This window comes from Emydura macquarii, unplaced genomic scaffold (assembly GCF_026122565.2).
Source record: "Emydura macquarii macquarii isolate MOO-44397 ecotype Brisbane River unplaced genomic scaffold, CSIRO-AGI_Emac_v2 contig_499, whole genome shotgun sequence".
NCBI classification, from domain to species: Eukaryota; Metazoa; Chordata; order Testudines; family Chelidae; genus Emydura; species Emydura macquarii.
In genome coordinates this window covers 13,512,910-13,533,332 of record NW_027130636.1, presented here as the reverse complement: position 1 = coordinate 13,533,332, position 20,423 = coordinate 13,512,910, and positions in this window count along the sequence as shown.

Genomic DNA, 20,423 nt, shown 5'->3' with positions numbered 1-20,423 from the left:
AAATAACCCTTCATAGGAATTAGCTATTAGGTTCCAGTATAAAATTAAATTTATTGTGGCTCTGAACTTGGCAGGAAGTTTTTTGGCATGGAGACAAGCTGTTGTTTATTCATATTTAAGCTGGGAATGATGTATACTTTATAGAAAATTTACCTAAACTCTGCAGTCCATATACTAGAACAACCAATAGTATGGCAGAATGTAAAACAGGATTCAGACTAGAGATGAGATAGTATCGTTGAAGCTTAGAAAATACACTGTGTTATACAAAGGAAGCAGGAGCCTTTGGCCTATTTGATATCTTCTCTTTCTCTCTTATGCTTCTATTCCATGTGGAAGATAGGGCCTTCATCACTGCTCTCCATTTTTGCCAATCTCCTGCTGCAATCTTAGCTTCTTCCCATGTCATTTTGGTAGGCTTCTATTGTGCATTTCCATATATCCTTGGTCTGCCTCATCCCTTCTTGCCCTAAGGGTTCTGCTCCAATGCCTGTCATGTTATGTTATTCAGGTCTTTCCTCCATTTATGTCCTAGCCATCTCCATTTTCATTCCATAATTTCCTGTCCCATCGGTTTCTGTTTTGTCTTCCTCCACACTTCTTCGATTGTGATTTTTTCTGGCCCTCAGATACTGCAGATTTGTCTAACACAGCTGTTAATGAAAACTTGAAATTTAGATAGTAAAGTCTTAAGTCTCCAGGTTTCAGCACCATATAGTATGACTGACTACAATGGTATTAAATATTCAAAGTTTAGTTTAGAAGGCAAAATTTCTGTTTCTCCAGATCAGCTTTAGAGTTATAAAAACATGTCATGTGTGGCTTTTGCTATTCTGGTTTTAATGTCTTCATCTTTTCCACTTATACTTACAATGCTGCCAAGATATGTGAAACAGTGGACCTCTTGTATGTCAGTCCCAGTGCTTTTTGCAGTGTGTTGAGTCTCATAGTTTTAGTTTTATAGGTGTTGATTTTCAACCTACAAATTGTGCATGGGCCTGTATATAATTTGTTTTAGTTTCCATGTCTCAATGGTATAGGATAGCAAGCTGATGTCATCTGCAAAGTCAAGGTGCTCTAACTTCCATGTTGAAGTCCAGTGTATGCCCTTTGGTTGTTCTGGGATCTCTCCACTACCAGAAAAGAGATCATGGATGATATAAAACAGTTTTGTCTGATGCCTATAGTAACCTTGAATGGCTTACTCAGTTCACTGTTATGTATTAATTGGCATGTCACATTTTCATAAAACTTGTGAAAGATGTTCACAAATTTCTGAGGGATTCCATAGCAGTATAGCAACTTCCATAAAACTGTACCATCCACTGTATCAAAGGCTTTTTGGAAATCTATAAAATTCATATAAAAGAGTGACTGACATTCGATTAACAGTTCTATGATGATATATAGAGTTACTGTTTGATCTATACTTGATTTCTCCAGTCTGAATTCTTTCTGTTCTTATCATAACTTTGAATCTACCACTGTCTTTATTTTGTCTAGAATAATACTTTACATGGGACAGACAGCAATTGAAGGCCTCTCCAATGTTTACACTGACCAAGATCTCCTTTCTTTGGTAGGGTTACTATATGGTGCAATTTCCACTCATTTGATATTTTTTCTTCTTCTTCTTCCCATATCTTTTGTCAGAGGCCTATCAAAATGTCTACTATGTTCTTCCAGTCCCCCTTAACAACTTCCGATGGAATGTTATTTGACCTACAGTATGTTATTACATGATACAGTCTTCAATATTCAAGGACCTTTTGTTCACAAGCTCATCCCACCAGCTATAACACTACCAGTATCACTGCAGGTTTCCAAAGGAGAGAAAATGCAGGAAATGTCAACATTTTAAAAAATAAAGTCTTAGGCTTTTGCTGTTTGCAAAATTTTCCAGCAGTACTGAAGTTAAATATTAAACAAATAGCACAGCCATAACTATAATTGGTAAACACTATCTGTATTCCTGCTGTTTTCAGTTTTATAATTAATAACTTGCTACAAGGATTCTATAACCTTTCTATATATCCTCCAGTTAACATTAAGGATAAATAGAAATATTGTGGTTAAATTCCAGATTAAAAGATCTCTGGTGTCTAAGCACCAAACTCATTTAATTTCATAGTGTCACAACAAGTTGCCTGAATTACTGTGCCACCAGCAAGTTAAATCTAGAACTGGCTCAACAAAAATATAAACTTAGAAAACTTCTTCAACACTTCACATTTTTTTTTTAAGCTGGGGATTTCTTCAGTAAAATCTCATCATCCTCTGCAACTCTTAACACTTTCAAACACAGGATGATCGTTAAGATTATGTTTAGTGACTACCTCAAGAATGGCACTTGAAGACCAATCGACAAGTATTACATACGTGCGAGGCCTGCAAATTAATTAATTATTATTATTATCACCATTACAAGGGGAATGATAGCAAACCTCATAGTAGGTTTGTCATCATGTCATTGAGTTAAAAATAATAAATGTTGGGTTCTTCTTATTTATCGTCTAGTTTTTTAGTTTCTAAGGTGTTCCTGGTTCATGTTTTCAAACTTTCCTCCACAGTGATGAGGGCTAGAAACTTACTTAAAATATATATACAGTCAACAAACAACTATCCAGCCAAATTATCCAGGGATTTTTTCTTCTTCAAGTTATGATCATCACCAGGGAATAGAAATTGTTCTTAACTGGTCTTATCCCAGTAGGCGTCAGGTACAGCTTGTTTCTGAAAAGGATTTGCTTTAGGTCTAGAAAGAGAATAACAATCTGCCATGCCATACAGTGTTTAGCAGACTTGAGTTTTTACAAACTGTGTTTTTTTGCTAAGAAGGGAACTGTGTAAGTGCAAAGGATCATGATTATACTTTTGTAGAGCTGAGCAAATAATTCACAAATGAATTATTTGACAAATTTCTCCACTTTTTTCTGATCACTGAAGGTCCATAGGCTTCTCACAGATTTCTGAAACATAATTATTATTCAAAACAACAATGAATTTTATCACTAGTTTAATTTAGTCTCTGGCTTCTAGTTTGTGATACATAATATTTGAAATTTGAGATGTGCTGCAGACTAGATCTAGTCAGAAAACAAGAATTCAGTTTGCAAAAAAATTCAAGGTTTCAAAATGTGTTTTTGTTCTACATTAGAATGAAAATGAGACTTTTTGAAATTTTTCAAGAAAGGGAGAAGCACCATAGTAGAACAGCCAATAGCCCAATACTCAGAGCACTCCTTTGCCATCTGGGAAACCTAAGTTCAAGTCCCTGTTTTCCCTGGTTTAGAGCAGGAATTTGAACCTCAGGGCTCCTCTATCCCAGGCAAGTGTCCTAATCACTGGGTTTTTCTCACTTTTTCACCAGAAACTCCATTCAGGAACCAAGAAACCTTCCTGATGAAATTTAAAGCTATATATTTCTTCGAAAAAGGTTTTGTTTCAACAGATTGGCATTTTATAACAAAAAAGCATTTCCAGGCAGATCTACTGCATAGTTGGAATTGGTCACATAAAACACATGGGTTTGGTTTTGTTCTCTGATTGGATGAGTGTAACTCCCATAAACAAGTCTCCCATGCAAATGTTTATGGAAAGGTCGTTAAGGCCCTCATTTACAATGAGCTCAGTTTGTCAGTAGGGATCTGTATGGGCATGGGGTCCACCTGTGCAGATCTTATTAAGAGATTGGAACCTAACTATGTTTTTTCAATGAATATTTGAGCATGTAGTCTTAATACTTATTCTGTGTGAAATGTATGCTATTGACATTCAGCATGGTGTAGTGGCTAGCCCAATGGGAAAGGACACTTGCATTCCATTTTAGGCTTTGCCACTTGAGCAAGTAATTTCATGCCACTGTGTCTTTGTTTTTCCTGCCATCCTTTATCTGCTTTGCCTATTTAGATTGTATGCTCTCCAGGACAAGGGAGTGTCTTTCATGATGTGTTTATATAGTGCCTACCACAATGTGGTGCCAGTCTTGGTTTAGGTTTCTCTAGGTACTACTGTGATATAAATAAAAAAATCATGATGTGATGTACCTGTGTGGATTTCTGAACATAAGTTTTTAATTATGCCTTAATGAACACACTTACAATTTGCATTTATTTCACTGACTGTTAAATTGCAACCTCACACGTCCCTGATTTATTATAGTGATTGACAACATGTGAGACATCCTCAGTCCTCCCTGATTTCCTGATTACGTGAGTTTTCTCCTTCCAGTACTGAGTCCCTGCTTTGCAAGGGTAACTCTAAGTATGTACGCAGTTCCACTGAAATAATTCAGACAATTCAAGTGCTTAAATTTAGGCATATGCTTAAGTACCATGCAGTATCAGAGCCTGAATATCATCTGGCTTCTTAAACTGATATTCTAATTAGACAAGAGTTGCTTAGTGTATGACATGGCCCTTGTGGCCTGAAGGGCAAGACAACCACAGATTGCCATACCATTCTGTATCCAAACTCTCCATAACTGCAGCACCAATGCTTTGCTCAACAGCTAAAAGCTCAGCTTCCATTTCTGCCTGTCCTGTACAATATCACTCACTATAGTTGCATTGTCTTGAGCCAGCCTGTATTGGTACTTTTGCCTATTTCCCTGCTGAACTAATAAAGCTGAAGAAAGACTCATATCCTAATATCTGGGAAACAAAAATAAAAACACCATTTACTACAGTATATGGTGGGATTATTTTCCCCATCACGGAGCTAGTATTGATTTTAAACAGAGTTCAGTATGCAGTTGTAGAATTCTTGTTTAGTTCATACCAGAACCCTATGGACAAATTCTACAGAATGACAAATATTTCCATAGAGTTTTAACCCTACTTACAGAATTCTAAAGCAGGAATATAATTCTCAATTACTACATTTTATTACATTCTATAGGTTGCTTTAAGCATGATATAGATAAGCTATCACTACATTTGGTCTTTTTTTAAAGTAATCTCTATAGAATTCTATTGCTTTCATTCCTATTAAATTTTATAGATTTTTTTTCCACATGAAAATTAAACAATAATTAAAATCCCTCTAAAACATTACCACACTGATCATCGCCTAAGAGGATACTATGCTGATACTACAGTGGACATTGTCAGCACGTTTCCAGTTTCTTTTATGCCAAAAGACCACCCAAAAACTATAAAGTGACAAGAATTACACATCTTCCAATAAATAGCTCCACTCCATTTTGGGAGTTCATTTCAATAGCGCTCACCAGCAGTAAGGTGAAGAAGGGCAGACTGCTAAGCAGTCATACAAGTTTTTAAAATCAGTAGCCCTTTATAGAAAAGATAGCGATTTTTTTTTCTTTTAAAAATCCTTTCTTCCTGAAAGAACTAAGCACCTAAGAAAGGTGACTTTTCCATTCTATGACTCAAAATATGACAAATTTTACAATGCTCGTGTATGATAAAATAGGTAATAGTCTCGCTTGTTTGAGACCACCCCCAGCAGCCACTGTTACCAAAACAAAACCACATCGCTGTCTTGTTTTTTGAAATCACAACCATGCCTTGGCTTTTTTTGGTAATGTTATCTAAACTACAGGGACATTAGAAAATATGCCCTCAATCTGGCTTCTGTGAGGTTGGTCACAAATGGAAGTTAAAAATCTGCCAATCCAAAGGAGCTGAACCATGAATGACAGTGAAAGCTTCTTTCTGAATGTCATAAGTATTTGAAGTTAATTTATAGACTTCTTTTCCTGAAGTGCAGACACTTAAAACAGCCAACCTGTCAGTGAATTCAGATTAACAGTAAATTGGATTTCAAAGCTCCTCCTGATACACAGGCAGTAGAGTAGTAACTTCTGCTGACTGCCTGATCAATACTTGAGCTGAGATACCAGTTACTGGTTATTGTGCCTCCTGACTAAATTTTGCAGCCTCTTGCTTAACATGTAAACTGTGTAAATCTCCATTGCAAAGCTAGATGCAGAGAGAGCGATGCTTGCTTCTTCTTTTTTTTTTTTAAGTCAATATTGTACAGCATTTAGGACAATATAGCAATAGCATTGTTTAATTTGTGAAAATATATAAGGCATTAAACCAGCTGATCTCTTTGAGAGGACTCTCTTACTCATGAAGATAAGAACTTGGGAATCCCCCAGTCTTAACATGCTTGGAAGAAGGAATGATCCAGGGAACTACAGACCGGTCAGCCTCACTTCAATCCCTGGAAAAAACATGGAGCAGGTCCTTAAGGAATCCATTTTAAGGCACTTGGAAGAGAGGAGGGTGATCAGGAACAGTCAACACGGATTCACCAAGGGAAAGTCATGCCTGACCAACCTGATTGCTTTCTATGATGAGGTGACTGGCTCTGTGGATGTAGGGAAGGCGGTGGATGTGATATACCTTGACTTTAGCAAAGCTTTTGATACGGTCTCTCACAGTATTCTTATCAGCAAGTTAAAGAAGTATGAGTTGGATGAATGGACTATAAAATGGATAGAGAACTGGCTAGAGCATAGGGCTCAACGAGTAGTGATCAATGGCTCCATGTGTAGCTGGCAACCGGTCACAAGAGGAGTGCCCCAGGGGTCGGTCCTGGGGCCAGTTTTGTTCAACATCTTTATTAATGATTTGGAGGATGGGGTAGATTGCACCCTCAGCAAGTTTGCGGATGACACTAAGCTGGGGGGAGTGGTAGATACCCTGGAAGGTAGGAATGGGCTACAGAGTGACCTAAACAAACTGGAGGATTGGGCCAAAAGAAATCTAATGAGGTTCAACAAAGAAAAGTGCAGAGTCCTCCACTTAGGAAGGAAGAATCCCATGCACAGCTATAGACTGGGGACCGACGAGCTAGGCAGCAGATCTGCAGAAAAGGACCTGGGGGTAACAGTGAATAAAAAGCTGGATATGAGTCAGCAGTGTGCCCTGGTTGTCAAGAAGGCTAATAGCATATTGGGCTGCATTAGGAGGGGCATTGCCAGCAGGTCACGGGAAGTGATTATTCCCCTCTGTTCAGCATTGGTGTGGCCGCATTTAGAATATTATGTCCAGTTTTGGGCCCCCCCCCTACAAAAAGGATGTGGACAAGTTGGAGAGAGTGCAGCGGAGGGCAAAAAAATGATTAGGGGGCTGGAGCACAGGACTTATGAGGAGAGGCTGAGGGAACTGGGCTTGTTTAGTCTGCAAAAGAGAAGAATGAGGGGGGATTTGATAGTGGCCTTTAACTACCTGAAAGGGGGTTCCAGGGAGGATGGGGCTAGGCTGTTCTCGGTGGTGGCAGATGACAGAACAAGGAGCAACGGTTTCAAGTTGCAGGGTGGGAGGTCTAGGTTGGACATTAGGAAAAAGTGGTGGTGAAGCACTGGAATGGGTTACCTAGAGAGGTGGTGGAATCTCCATCTTTAGAGGTTTTTAAGATGAGGCTTGACAAAGCCCTGGCTGGGATGATATAGCTGAAGTTAGTCCTGCTTTGAGCAGGGGGTTGAACTAGATGACCTCCTGAGGTCCCTTCCAACTCTAATATTCTATGATTCTATGATTCTTGGTGTTAAAGCCTACAGCTGGGAGTCAGCTTACAAGGGTGTAATTCTTACATGGGTGTATACGTGAAGTAATTTACTGAAGTCAATAGACAGATGCAACAAAGAACAATTTGACAACTGTGTTCTCTTCTTGATACAGTCACAGACTTCCAATGTGACCATGGACATGTTACCTCAACTTCCTGGGCTTCAGATTTCCATTCTCTAAAATGGAGAGATGAATTCTGACCTGGCTTTCAGAGATGTTGTGAGGCTTAATTCATTAATATTTGGAAAGTGTTCCAAGTTCTGAGAATGGAGAGTGCAAAAGAAGTGCAAATTATTACTACTACTCTACAGCAAGCTTTTATATTTTAAAATATTGAAAAAATCTTGGAGGCCGGGGAGTGGTTTGTCACATTGGAAGTCTGTGGTTGACTCCAAATCCCTTTTCAGGACCAGTAAACAGCAGAATTTTTGCATATTATTCTTTTACTCTGGCACTAAAAACAGGGATCCCTTTGCAGGCTTAATGAACAGAAATCATGGTGAGCAGTCATGGTGAGCAGGTCTATTTTTCATCATGCTGGGTATAGAGGATCCCCTGTAGGGGGCGGCGTCGGTGGCCCTCCCTCGGTGTCAATCTCTGAGGGAGGCCACACCTCCCGGCGCCTACGCCTGTCGGGGGGGTCCTACTTAAAGGGGCTGCCTCTGGCCCTCAGTAGGGGGAAATTGTCTCTCGCCCTCACAGAGAGGACAAACACTCTATGGCCCAGCCCTCAGCCAGGCCTTTGGCCCTCAGCGGGGTGAGGCAATAGTCTCCGGGCTTTCCCGTCACTGGGTCAGCGGGGCTCCGGTCAAAACACGTTGACTCACAGCGAGTGTAAGCTCAGCCAGACCGTAGTCGGCTCCCCTGGGCTTCTTCCTTCCGCCCTCTCCCTAGAGTACCTGCTCTTCTCTGCCGTATCTCTGTTCCTTGTCACTTGACGGCAGGTCCGGGAACTGTTCGGAGTCCTCTGTGGAGGACAGCTCCTCTAAGTCCCAGGGTCTGAGGGTCCCTTCTGGCTCACCAGGAACTGGTAGCTCAGGCAGCTCCTCCAGGTCCTCAGGGCCCCACACCATGGGTAGATCTGGCAGTTCCTCCTCCGGGTCATATGATCCAGGGGGGTCTGCTTCACTGAGCAGGGACAGAAACATGGCCTGAAGTCATCTCCACTCCACGCCTCCAGCCAGCAGTGTCAAGCCCAGCTTGTCTGCTTCAGGCCGCTCCTCCATATCCTCAGAGCCCGATGACATGGGTAGATCCGGCAGCTTCTCCTCTGGATATCAGTCTGGTGCGGCCAGATGCTCGAGCACCAAGGGAGAGGTATCCTTCTCCCTCGGGCGCTGGGCCCTAAGTGAGCAGGCAGGCCTCGGTTTTATAGGCCTAGCCCCACTGACCTGCTTCCGGTCAGGTACCGCATTCCTGGGTTCCAACCCCCAGGGGGGGTTTGGCTCTCCCTCAGTGTCAATCTCCGAGGGAGGCCACACCTCCCAGCTACACTGGGTAAAAGGAGACATTATTGGAATTTCTGAGGTTGCGGGGAGAAAAGGGATGCTAGGACTGGAGACAGGATATTTGAGTAAGCAGACTTGTTTTGTATTAAATTATGTGGGATATTAGATTAGTGTCGGTCATTGCTGATACAGGAAATAGGCAGCCAATGGTGACGTCATCACTGACACCCGTGAATACCATTGAATCTCACTGAGTAAGTATCCTGGAGGGAGCTTGAATAAAAATATATGGGAAGAAGGAAAATGAAGAAGATGGACATTCCAGGCAACTAATTGACAGGGTTAGAGGTGACAGTCATACACATTTAGAAAAGCAGATAAAGATTGCATTGTCAGGAGTGCTAACAGATTCTGAAACGCTTTTTGCTAAGAGTCTGCTATATGTCTAAATAAATCAATGCACACTGGGGCACCACTGGTTTAGATTCTTTTTCTGCTGTAATAAGCATGCTTGATTGCCATGGCCTGCCATTCCTGGGGCCAAATCAAAGATATGATATTAACTTCTTTCAAAGATGCAGCAAGAAAGGCAATAGACGAATGCAAATAAATCAATTCTGCATGCTTAAGCCTATCTCCGTTTCATGCATGTCTGGTGCTGGAAAATGATTTTTATTCCATCCTGCCTTATCATTCTGGAGTATGAAAAATAGATTTTGTCACAGTAATGAAGCACAGGAAAAGGCAGCTTGTTTTAAACTGATTACAGTTTAGATTGAAGGGCTGGTTCTCATTAGCTTTTGTTAGATTGGACATGATCCTTGGACTGGCATAATTATTGCAAGTAAGTTTTGAAAGAGAGGGTGGGCCTGCTAATGCAATGTACTAGACACAATTGCAGCAAGAAGAAAAAAAAATCTTTCCTTATTGAACAACTTCAAAGCTGGATTAATTTAAATTTCTCGTTGAGATACCCAGTGAGAAAAACAGGACTTTGACTGGAGCATGAGCACCCAACAGTTTGATTACGTTTGGAACTACTAACATATGCTCTGTATGACACATGTGAGATCTAGGAAATGCAGAGTTCAAATGACAATATTGAAATGTGCCAGACAAGCATGGAATTTTGGGACAATGTGTGTTAAATGGATTTCCTGGGGAATCCCTGGGGAATGTTTAATGCAAATACCACAATGCTGGTTATGCAAAAAAAAAAAAAAAAAAAATCAACAAAAAACCCCACCAACAACGTTTTGTAGCTACACCCTGAAGAGAGGGCCATCAACTCCTGATTACCTGTGCCAAGGGAGAGGAGATCAAAGGCCCGAGCTGTATAAAGAAATGGCTGATCTTCCTTGCCTTGATTCCTGATCTAAAGATTGAAATGAACTTGTAACCACTGGGAAAAGCCAGTTGTGGGGATTGAAAGACTGACACCTATCAGAGCCCTAGGCTGGAGTTGGGGGTGACCTCTTTTAAGCTTTTTAGCATGTATGTAGGTTCCTCTTTTGGTTTTAGATTTTTTCTCTGCAATGCTTTTATAGTACTTAAAGAATAAGTGTGCTTGCTTTAGGAGCTCCGTGGTAGCTTGCAAAACACAGGTGGAGGGCTTTTAGGCAGACTGGCTTGCTGAGGATATCACTGGGTAGATTAGGGAGTTGTGCAGCCTTAAAACTCCTGGGAGGAAGCAAGTGAAATGTGGGTCTCTAATCAAGAGACAGCTGGAAGCCAGAAACCTTTAAGCAGGTGCCCTCGAGGGACCACAGAGGAGGAAATACAGGTGCAGTTTCCCTGAAATGGTGACACTTAATATCACTGTATCCTTTGCATTCTGTCATTCAGCATTCATTTCTTGTTGGACAGTCAAACTTGATCCTGATGCAAAGGTGGCAAGTTTCATTCTAAACTCTATTGAGAGTGCTTGAAACAAAGAAAAGTTGGGAATAATGGCGTGGATGTCAAACAAACTATTTCTTGCTGCAGTTAACCATTCAGTCTTGAATTCATGAAAATGTCTATAGTTCATCTATTTTTGCATCTCTACTTATTCATCTCTTCATGGTAGGGAGACAGTATGGGTCATTGTCTGTGTGGATTCTAGTAGCATACCCAGTTAAGTTAACTTTCAATCAGAAACAGAGGGCATTTTTTGCACCTGGCCCCCAGTGATAATGTTCATATTTATTTGGTTCTGCAGGGACTAGTCAATTTTGTCTGGTATAAGATTAAAGAAACCAATGTTGGCTGATGCCCCCACCCCTTCTCTCAGAAGACACTTGACAAAAGATCTCCATTTCAACCACTTAAAAAAAAACCTCTAAAATTTTTGCTTACTCAGAAATATTAGTGAATTCCATTCTTTGTCTAAAGGACAAATTGTTCATAAAAGGAGAAGCAGTTCTCAATAAAATAGATTAAAGACTCTAATGATAGCATCATTAATTCCCCTACAATTCAATCTCATCTTTATAGAAAGCACCAGTCCTCTCCACTCTATTATGTTTATAGGCCTGATTTATGAAACAATCCCAGAAGCATTAATCATGCCACAGGTAACTTCTAATATTTTGGGTACTTTGCAGCACTGCTCTATCAATAGAATACATTTTTTTTTTCAGTTCCATCACATTTTATTCCTCATTTTGTAATACTTGCTTTAGGGAATTCTAAGCCTGCTTTGAGTCATAATACTTCATACAATCATTTTCCTCTACACCTAATCCATTGCTTTATTCTCTAGCCCTATCACTTTACTCCTTTCTTTGGCTCTTTTTTCACACTCGCACTTTGTCATGCTGAACGTTTGGAATAGTCTTCTTATTCACGTGGCTTTCTCCAAGTCCTCTAGCAATGCTTCCCGCCTTATCCTCTCATAATTAATAACCCCACTCAGCTTCCCTTTCCTGAAGTGTGGTTCTGTGCATGTCTGTTATGTTCAGACTGCATGTTATTGCAGGAAGGGAACATGTTTTGGGAGGCAGAATGTTGACCTAGTGGACAGGGCATGACTGGGCGTGAGAAGATCTGAGTTCTAATTCTGATATAGCCTTTACCTTATTATCTTCTATTCCCTGCTTTGTGACTTAGGGCACATCACTGTATCTCTGTTTCCCCTCCCACCCTCTACCTACCTTGCCTATTTAGACTGTAAATTCTTCATGGTAAGGACTGTTTCTTACTATATATTTGTACAGTGCCTAACACAATGGAGCTGTGTCAGTTAGGACCTCTAGAAATTACTGTAATATAAACGATAAATAATTCATAAAGTTTTCTCTGTGTTTGTAAAGCATGAGGCCATATAAAAATGATGGTACTATATCAATGTTTTGTAAAGAATCACTATTTTAATAAAGTTATCATTGTTTTATTGTTTCTATTTAAACTTGACAAAACCCTGATACATGGAAGTGAACATTAGTTTTACAATTGTTTATATGCTGTGTTGTATTGGTGAGAATGTATATCCTCAGGAATAAGAAATTGAAAACATTACAGGGCCAAAGACATTTGCTTATCAGCTAACATCTAGTGGCTAATTGCAAACAGACCAGTTTAAGACTGCAGTCACCTGTCTGTCTCTGTGCCAAATTTAAAGAAAGGAAAGGTGGGAAAAATGTTCCTATAAAAGGGCAATCCTGCTCTAGGTAGAATTCCTCAGCAGTTGCTTTCCTAAGAAGTCCCAAAGGAAGGTTCTCCTGGAAAAGCAGCCTACTTTCTTGACATCTCCTTGTGGATGTCCAGCTTGCAGCTTAAGGTCAACTTGGCCAAAACAGAGTTCTTCCCCCCTCAGCTCTCCCAGTCCCTCTTTTCTTAGTCATAGTGATGAAAACCTTGTCACTCAAGCATGTTATCTTTGACCTTGTCTCTAGATTCCCATGTCCAGGCCACATCTAAATCTTGCTTCTTCTGCCTAAATTAATGTTTCTAAGAGCCAGCCTTTCCCCACCATCCACACAGATAAATCTCTTGTCTGGGCCCTCATCAGCTTAAGTCTGGACTATTGCAGCCTCCTTCTGTCTTGCCTTGAGAAATACAATCTTGATTCACCCATTAAAAAAGCTACATGCTCAGCGCTTCAGACATATCACTGCTCTCTTTGCTTTTCTTCAGTGGCTGTGTCTTCTCTATAACATAAAACAAACTATTTGTCTTCAGGTTAAGCCTTCATCTTCACCTTCATAGCCTATCCCAGCCCTACCTATCAACTCTCAGATGCTGCTGAGATATTGACTTTCACCTCTGTTCTGACAATGATGCCAGCCTTCATGACCCACCCTTGTTTAATGGTCAAGCAAACACCTCACAAATGGGAGGGTTCACTGTAAATATTTGGAAAGCTACCTCCTTGTCCCCCTTCATATTCTTCCTTAAAACTCTTGTTTTGCTGTGATGTCTACAAAACAAACCCTCAACGTTGTTTAGGCAGCTGGTGTGATGTGATGCATGCTGATCAGTAGTGTCTATTGTGAATCCCCTGTCTCTATGATGTCCACCTGTTGCCTCATGTCTTATACAGAGATTGTAGGCTCTTTGGAACAGGGACTAAATTTTTGTCATGTATTTGTATAATGTTTAGAATAATGTGGCTCTGTTCCATGACTGGGGCACCCAGGCACTACCTCATTACAAATAACTAATAAATAAAGAATAACTATTCTAATAGTGTAGGCTGCCTCGGTAGTAGAGATAGTGCTTCTACCATCACTACATCATGGTATCACCCCTATTATTCTATGTATATGAATGTAGAGTAGGCACCAGGATGTAGCTGGGTGGTTCAGATGTTTCAATGTTCACTCATCGCTAGTAATTTTCAACAATATACAAAACACAATAATTAAGACATGACTATGGTCTTCAAAATTTATACAGTTCATAGCCCTATATTGCATTTAGTATGGATGATACATTCATACATTCCTTTTTTTTGGAAGATATCCCTGTTGTAGACTATTAGTTAAGTTGCCATATTGAAGTCTGACTTGAAAGTCAAAGGCATTGCTTTAAATCATTTGATCAATGGCAACAAATCTGACGTACAGCTTCTGGCCTATGGAGAAGAGACAATATTTCTGGGCATGTTCAATAGTGAGACTTGGCCAAACTACACCAGCCAAACAGGGGAAGGCTTTTGCCAAGCCAGCACTAGGACTAGCGCCAGACTAATGGCAGAATAAGAGTTCTTTCACACTAGTATAAGGACAGAAGGCAGTACATTTCTGAATTCTCAAGCTATTTCTTTTTCTAGTCTCTCTGAAACAACAAAGACTGCATTTCAATATTATAGTAAGAACAGGTATTTTTGTCTCTTTCTCTCGCTCTCTCCGAACTGACCATTCCAAACACTAACCACTGTGCAGCTAATAAAAACAGTAGGCCAGATTTAGCTCTACACTGGTGCTAGGGCTAGTGCCAGGACAGCAGCAGGATGCTGCTTACATCTCCCTTGTTCCACCACTTCTGGCGGCCAGGATATGGGCTAGAGGCACCATGTGGATTCCCTAACTTGTATCTTTTGGGCCCATAATCACTGGGATGAGCTCGGGATGAGCCATGCTTTCTCCCACCCTTTTGTAATCCTAAAAGCATCCCAACACTAGAGGGCAAATGCCTCACTGGTTTCAGGTAGTGTGTTTCAGCTGTCCTGACAACTCATTGAACCCAAATTCACTTATGTCATAATCAGTATCTAATAGGTATGATTGGAAAACCAATATAGACCGATGTGTAATGTATGTGCAGTAAACACCCAGAGGCCTGTGCAATGTGAAGAAAATATGGGACTAAAAAGTGTTTGAACCAGACAAGTTTGGGGAGTGGGTAAACAGGTGTACTCACCAAATGTCCATTTATTAGCATATCAGAGTCTGCAGGGACAGATCAATTTGCACTGTAGGAAGCATCAGCAGGGAAGAAACCAGCATGGAACCTTCACCAACAGCCTCCAGGACACTTTTCCTTACAGCAGGAGAACTGAATTTTGAGAAGGGTACATTTAAAAAGTTAACTGGACTGTAAAAGATGCAGGCAAAGAACCCCAGGTTCTCTTTCACTTAATAAAACAAAGGAATAGAGGTTTTGTGGGAGATCCTGACCAAGGGGATGGTCAGCCATCTTGCAGAAAGAAGGTATGATAAGAACCTTACCTTGGACAAGACTGTAGTTTTGTTAAGTGTTACTCACTAAAAAGCATTTTTCACTTTTGTTTGAAACCATTTTTGACTTTATCCCTTATGCTTGAGCTCACTTAAAGCCTCTCTCTTTGATTAAATAAACTTGTTTTACTTTTATTCTAAATCAACCAGTGCTGTGTTTAACTTGAGGTGATTATTAACTCCAGTTAAAGCAACAAGCTACTGTGCTTTTGTCTCATTAAAGGAGCAACAGACCTTATTACTCCTCTGAATGTTCCAGGAGCAGGTTGGAAATTCAGCACTGTGGGTGTGTTGGGGGTCACTTGGATAGTAGTAACCAAGACTGGTGGAGACCAGAGCATGGCTATGGTGTAAGAAGCAGGCTGCTGGAGTCAGTTGCTAAAACAAGGCTGATCAATACGCAGACACTCAATGCAGGTTTGTATGCTGTCTGAGAGCATCCAGACAGGGAGCTACAACAGCAGAGCATTTTAAGACACTCAGGGTTACAGGATAAGGGATGACACCACCTTTCACTGGTCTGGGTTGAACCCCAAAATGTGGCACATTCTCCTGCTTCCTCCCTCTTGTGGCCTACCCTGTCACACCATGACTTTTGTGGAGGTGAGCTGGATGAGGTAAATTCACTGGGAGTGATTGAATTCAACTTTATGGTTGAATAGCCGGCACAAAGTAGCCACAGCATGGAAAGTGGGGGGAGGAGTGGATATATTTCCTGCCAACATCCTCCCTGAAGTGTTCAGTTATGGAGAAGAGTCATGAATCAGAGAAGCATTGAGCAGAGGTTCTGGGTCATAACACTTGAACCTGTTTTTGGTCAGCGTGTGTGATTAGCGCTGGAATACTGTCTTGTGTGACCCCTACTGCTGGTGAACTCTACAAAGATATGTCTAAGGCAACCATTCTGTGACATATACATAGTTGTGTGAGCCACATATTGGATGCTTTATTTTGGATGGGAAGCAAAGAGGATCCCATAGGGAAGTGGTCTAGAGAATAATTAAATTATTTGCTAGGACTGTGGGCCTCTTTAATTTGATGTTTTGGTTTTTTTAAGTGTGCCTATCAAGGCAAATTTCCCCACCCCCAAATTCTTCCAGTTTGCTAGTTTTATGTGTCTTACTGACACACAGGCAAGTCAATACTCAAATTCCATTCAGGTGTGCTCAGCAACAGCATGAACTGCCACTAATAAATAACAACCCTTTCATTTGATACAGTGATCTTCATCTGATGAATTAAAGAGTTTTACAGACAGACCATTAAGTCTCATAACATTCCTTTAGAGTAGGTGAGCAATATTATCCCCATTTCATACTTGGATGCGCTAAGGTACAGCGACATTAACAAAAGACTAGAATAGAACCCAGTGATCCAGATCCCCAGTCCTTTAACCCTTAATGGCTAGCCCATGAAGCTAGTGCTTCACTACATGAGACTATGCAATTTTCTGTCAGTTATCATTCAATCTTTATTAACGAGCTGGATGTAGGAAGAGAGCATACTGGTCAAATTTGCAGATGACACAAAGCTAGAAGGAATTGCCAACACTTTGAAGGATAGAGCTAAAATTCAGAGGGATTTTGATAAACTGGAGAACTGGGCTATAGACAACAAAATTAAGTTAAACAAAGACAAATGTAAGGTGTTATACTTTGGGAAGAAAAACCAAATGCACAAATACAGAATGGGGGATAATTGGCTTGGCAGCAGCACTGCTGGGAAGGATTTGGGAGCTGTGGTGGATCACAACCTCAACATGAGTCATTAATTCAATGCTGTTGCCCCCCCAAAAAAAAAGCAAATGCAATTTTAGTTTGCCTTAACAGAGGCATAGCATACAAATCATGGGAGGTGATAGTACCACTCTACTTGGCACTGGTTAGGCCTCAGCTGGAGTACTGTGCCTAATTTTGGTCATCAATGTATAGAAAGGATGTAGAGAAACTGGAAAGAATCCACAAGGAAGTGACAAAGATGATCAAATGCAAGACATATGAGCAAAGACTGAAGGAACTGGGTAAGTTTATTTTGGAAAAGAGGAGATTAAGGGAGAACATGATAGCTGCCTACAAATACTTGAAAGGCTGCAATAAAAAAGATGGAGAAAATTTGTTCTCTCTTACCATGAAGGACAGGACAAAAGGCAATGGGTTCAAACTACAACATAGCAGATTTAGATTAAATTTCAGGAAAAACTTCCTAACTATAGAACAGTACGATAATGGAACAGACTGCCTAGGGAGGTTGTGAAAGCTACCTCACTGAAGGTTTTCAAAAGGAGGCTGGATAGCCATCTGTCTTGCATGGTTTAGCCACAACAAATAGTGCATCTTGGCAGGGGGTAGACTAGATGACAGTGGCAATCCCTTCTAACTCTATGATTCTATGATAAGGAAAATTACTTAATAGGGCAATACTGCACTTGTGGAAGTTGATTTTTGTATATTCCTTGTTTGCTTCTCTTTTATTTCCTCCCCTCTGACAAAATGTCAATATTTGTAATGCAGAAGTTGAGTACTAAAGACTGGAAAGAGGCATCAGGCTCAGATCCTGATTCTTATTACTGAATTATTTTCAGAAATAATATTTTATAATATTCCATGCAGGGAATCAGCATCTCACTCTTCCCCTTCATTTAACAAAAAATGATAGCAGAAATGCTGAGTGTTCTCCAGCACAAGTTCAAACAACAACACTCCTGATTGGGGAAAAGATTACAGTAACAATTGCCATGGATATGCAGCTTCTTTCCACCACTGAAGAATCAAAGGTTTCTGGAAGAACTTAACTCCAATATAGCATGCCACCACACTTCACTTTTTTGTGGTCTATCATTCCTATGGTGCATGACACTGTGGAAACAGAGGTCAGGGCCTTATTCAAAGAGGTTAAGGAGGCTAAAGAAAGGAGAATTCATACCACCACTAACATTAGGGCTGATGACCATATCTACCTCTACTGCCCATTTCTTAAATCAGACCTCACAACCAGTAACACAATAAGAGCAATCTCGGTGCCCTTTTGTACTCTGTATTGATGAAGAAGAGTGTAGATTTGCCTTCTGTGTCCTACATAAATCTGTAAGTTGTTCTACCTTTAATATTGATTTAAAATTGCATTTAGCTAAAAGTTGCCTCTAAAATGTAAACCTGAGGTTGTGGTGTAGTAGCAGATAGATATCCCCCACACTCTAGCTGGGAGTAAGGAAGGATTATACCTGGGGTGTCATGGAAATGGCCAGGAAGAGGTCAGGAATGTCTTTAGCAACATCAGTTTCAGTGGAGTAGAGGGTGAAAAACAGACTGCAGAAACCTAGCAGAGTACATGACAATACATTGGACAGTGGGAACAGATTGCAAGAACTGGATGGTAACTGGAAACGCATATGGGGTCAAACCAGGGGTCACTGATCATGCTTAGAAGCTAGTAGACAGAAACCAGAACAAGAAGGAGCAAGAAAGTAGACAAGTAAAGTCAGGATTCAGGAGAGAGCAGGGCCAAAGTGACAGGTTGATGGCTTAGAAGTTGATTGTAAGAGATGCTTTATGCTTGTTCTTCCTCTTCTCTTGGATCAGATCATCTTTTTAGTTTCCAAACATACATTCTTTGCTCATGAAGATGTAAAATTTAGATGCAAATTGGACAAAACTGGAGTTGGATGCTTTCTATTTACATAATTACTATTCCAATTAAGCAATAGTTATTGCTATTAGTCGGAAATCAGTTTTCTGAGATTAAGCGTATTCCTGATTAAGCACGTCCCGATTAAGTGGAGTGTACTGTATAAGTGTTTTATTATTATGCTGCAGTGGATGTTTTGAATTGCTCAATTAAAGGTTATAGCAGGATGCCATTTCCTTTTGGGAAAAGGAGCATTAAAAAAGCTTAGCTGGTCAAGGTGTACATATGTGTGCAATTTACAATATTCAAAATAATGTCCAAACAACTGCAGTATTTGCAGCAAGCATTAACAATCAATGCTGAAGTGTTAAACATAGTTCTAATAACCCTGAATACTTTTCAAGCAAAACTCATTTTAAAAGGACCTGTCCAAGAAAAATCCCCATTGTTTTATAAACATACTACACTTTTATTAGTGTCGATACTGTACCTCTTGAAACTATTCTTTCATTTTCATTTGTTTTATTATAATATTTTCCTCTTGTTTGCTCTGCTGATACAGATTATCTTGATTTATGATCACAACCAGAACAGTTAGATGAGCCAACTATTTTTGTTCTCTATTATAGGAAGGAAGCTAAATATGTAAAAAAACTGCTGGATGAGGAAAATAGATTTTTCTCAACCAAAACACTGATTATAGACTTGGTTTCATAAAACAGCAAGGAATATAATGACCTCTTAGCTATCATTCATTGGAAAAGATATCAACATTTTCTTTAGTCTCCAGTAGAGCATTTACAAATGGTATTGCCATTTTAAAATAGTTTAACATAAAATAAAAGGCAAAATATGGAAACATTTTGCATAGATTAACCATATGGAAGAGGCACAATTTATGTTTACACTGGTTAAATAATTAATATTAAAAGAAAATGTAGCTTACATTTTAAATATGTGAGTAAGATGCTTCATAAGATGCATAGCTTCATTGAAAATCTGGCCTATGTATTGTACCAGTATAGTGACTGATATATAAATTGTATATTACAGCACCATAAGTATTGATAATTTAAAAACCATATGCATTCCAATTTGGGTGATTACATTCTATCTAAAATTCCCTTAAAGGGTTTAAGATGTGTACATTATTGACTGCTTGTCTTAAACTGTTTAGTACTGTTTTATAGCTTTAAATAGTTGCTGTATTTCACCCCACAGAAGGCAAATCAATTCCTATATAGCTGGTAACTTCATCAGTAACATTTGTATACCATTTTAACTTCTTATTGGAATCTTTTTGAAATCCAAAGCACAGCACTGAATTTGAATTGAATTGTGAACAATCCCATTGAAAGTCACATGCTTAAATATAAGCACATAAATAAGTGCTTTGTTGAATTGGGGGTCTACATAAATAACATTCCACTATGCAATGTTTGGGTCTTGTAGCTCATAGGCTTGATTCTCTTCTCATTTACACCAATTTTACCCCATGTAATTCCACTATTTTATTAGTGTTACTCTTGATTTACGCCAGCATAAGTGGGAAGACAATTAGGATCCATATTTAAAATAGGTATTTAAGATTATTTGCCATTTCTATGGGAATACAATTTTTTTTGTGTTGAAACTTTGAATCGCAGTTA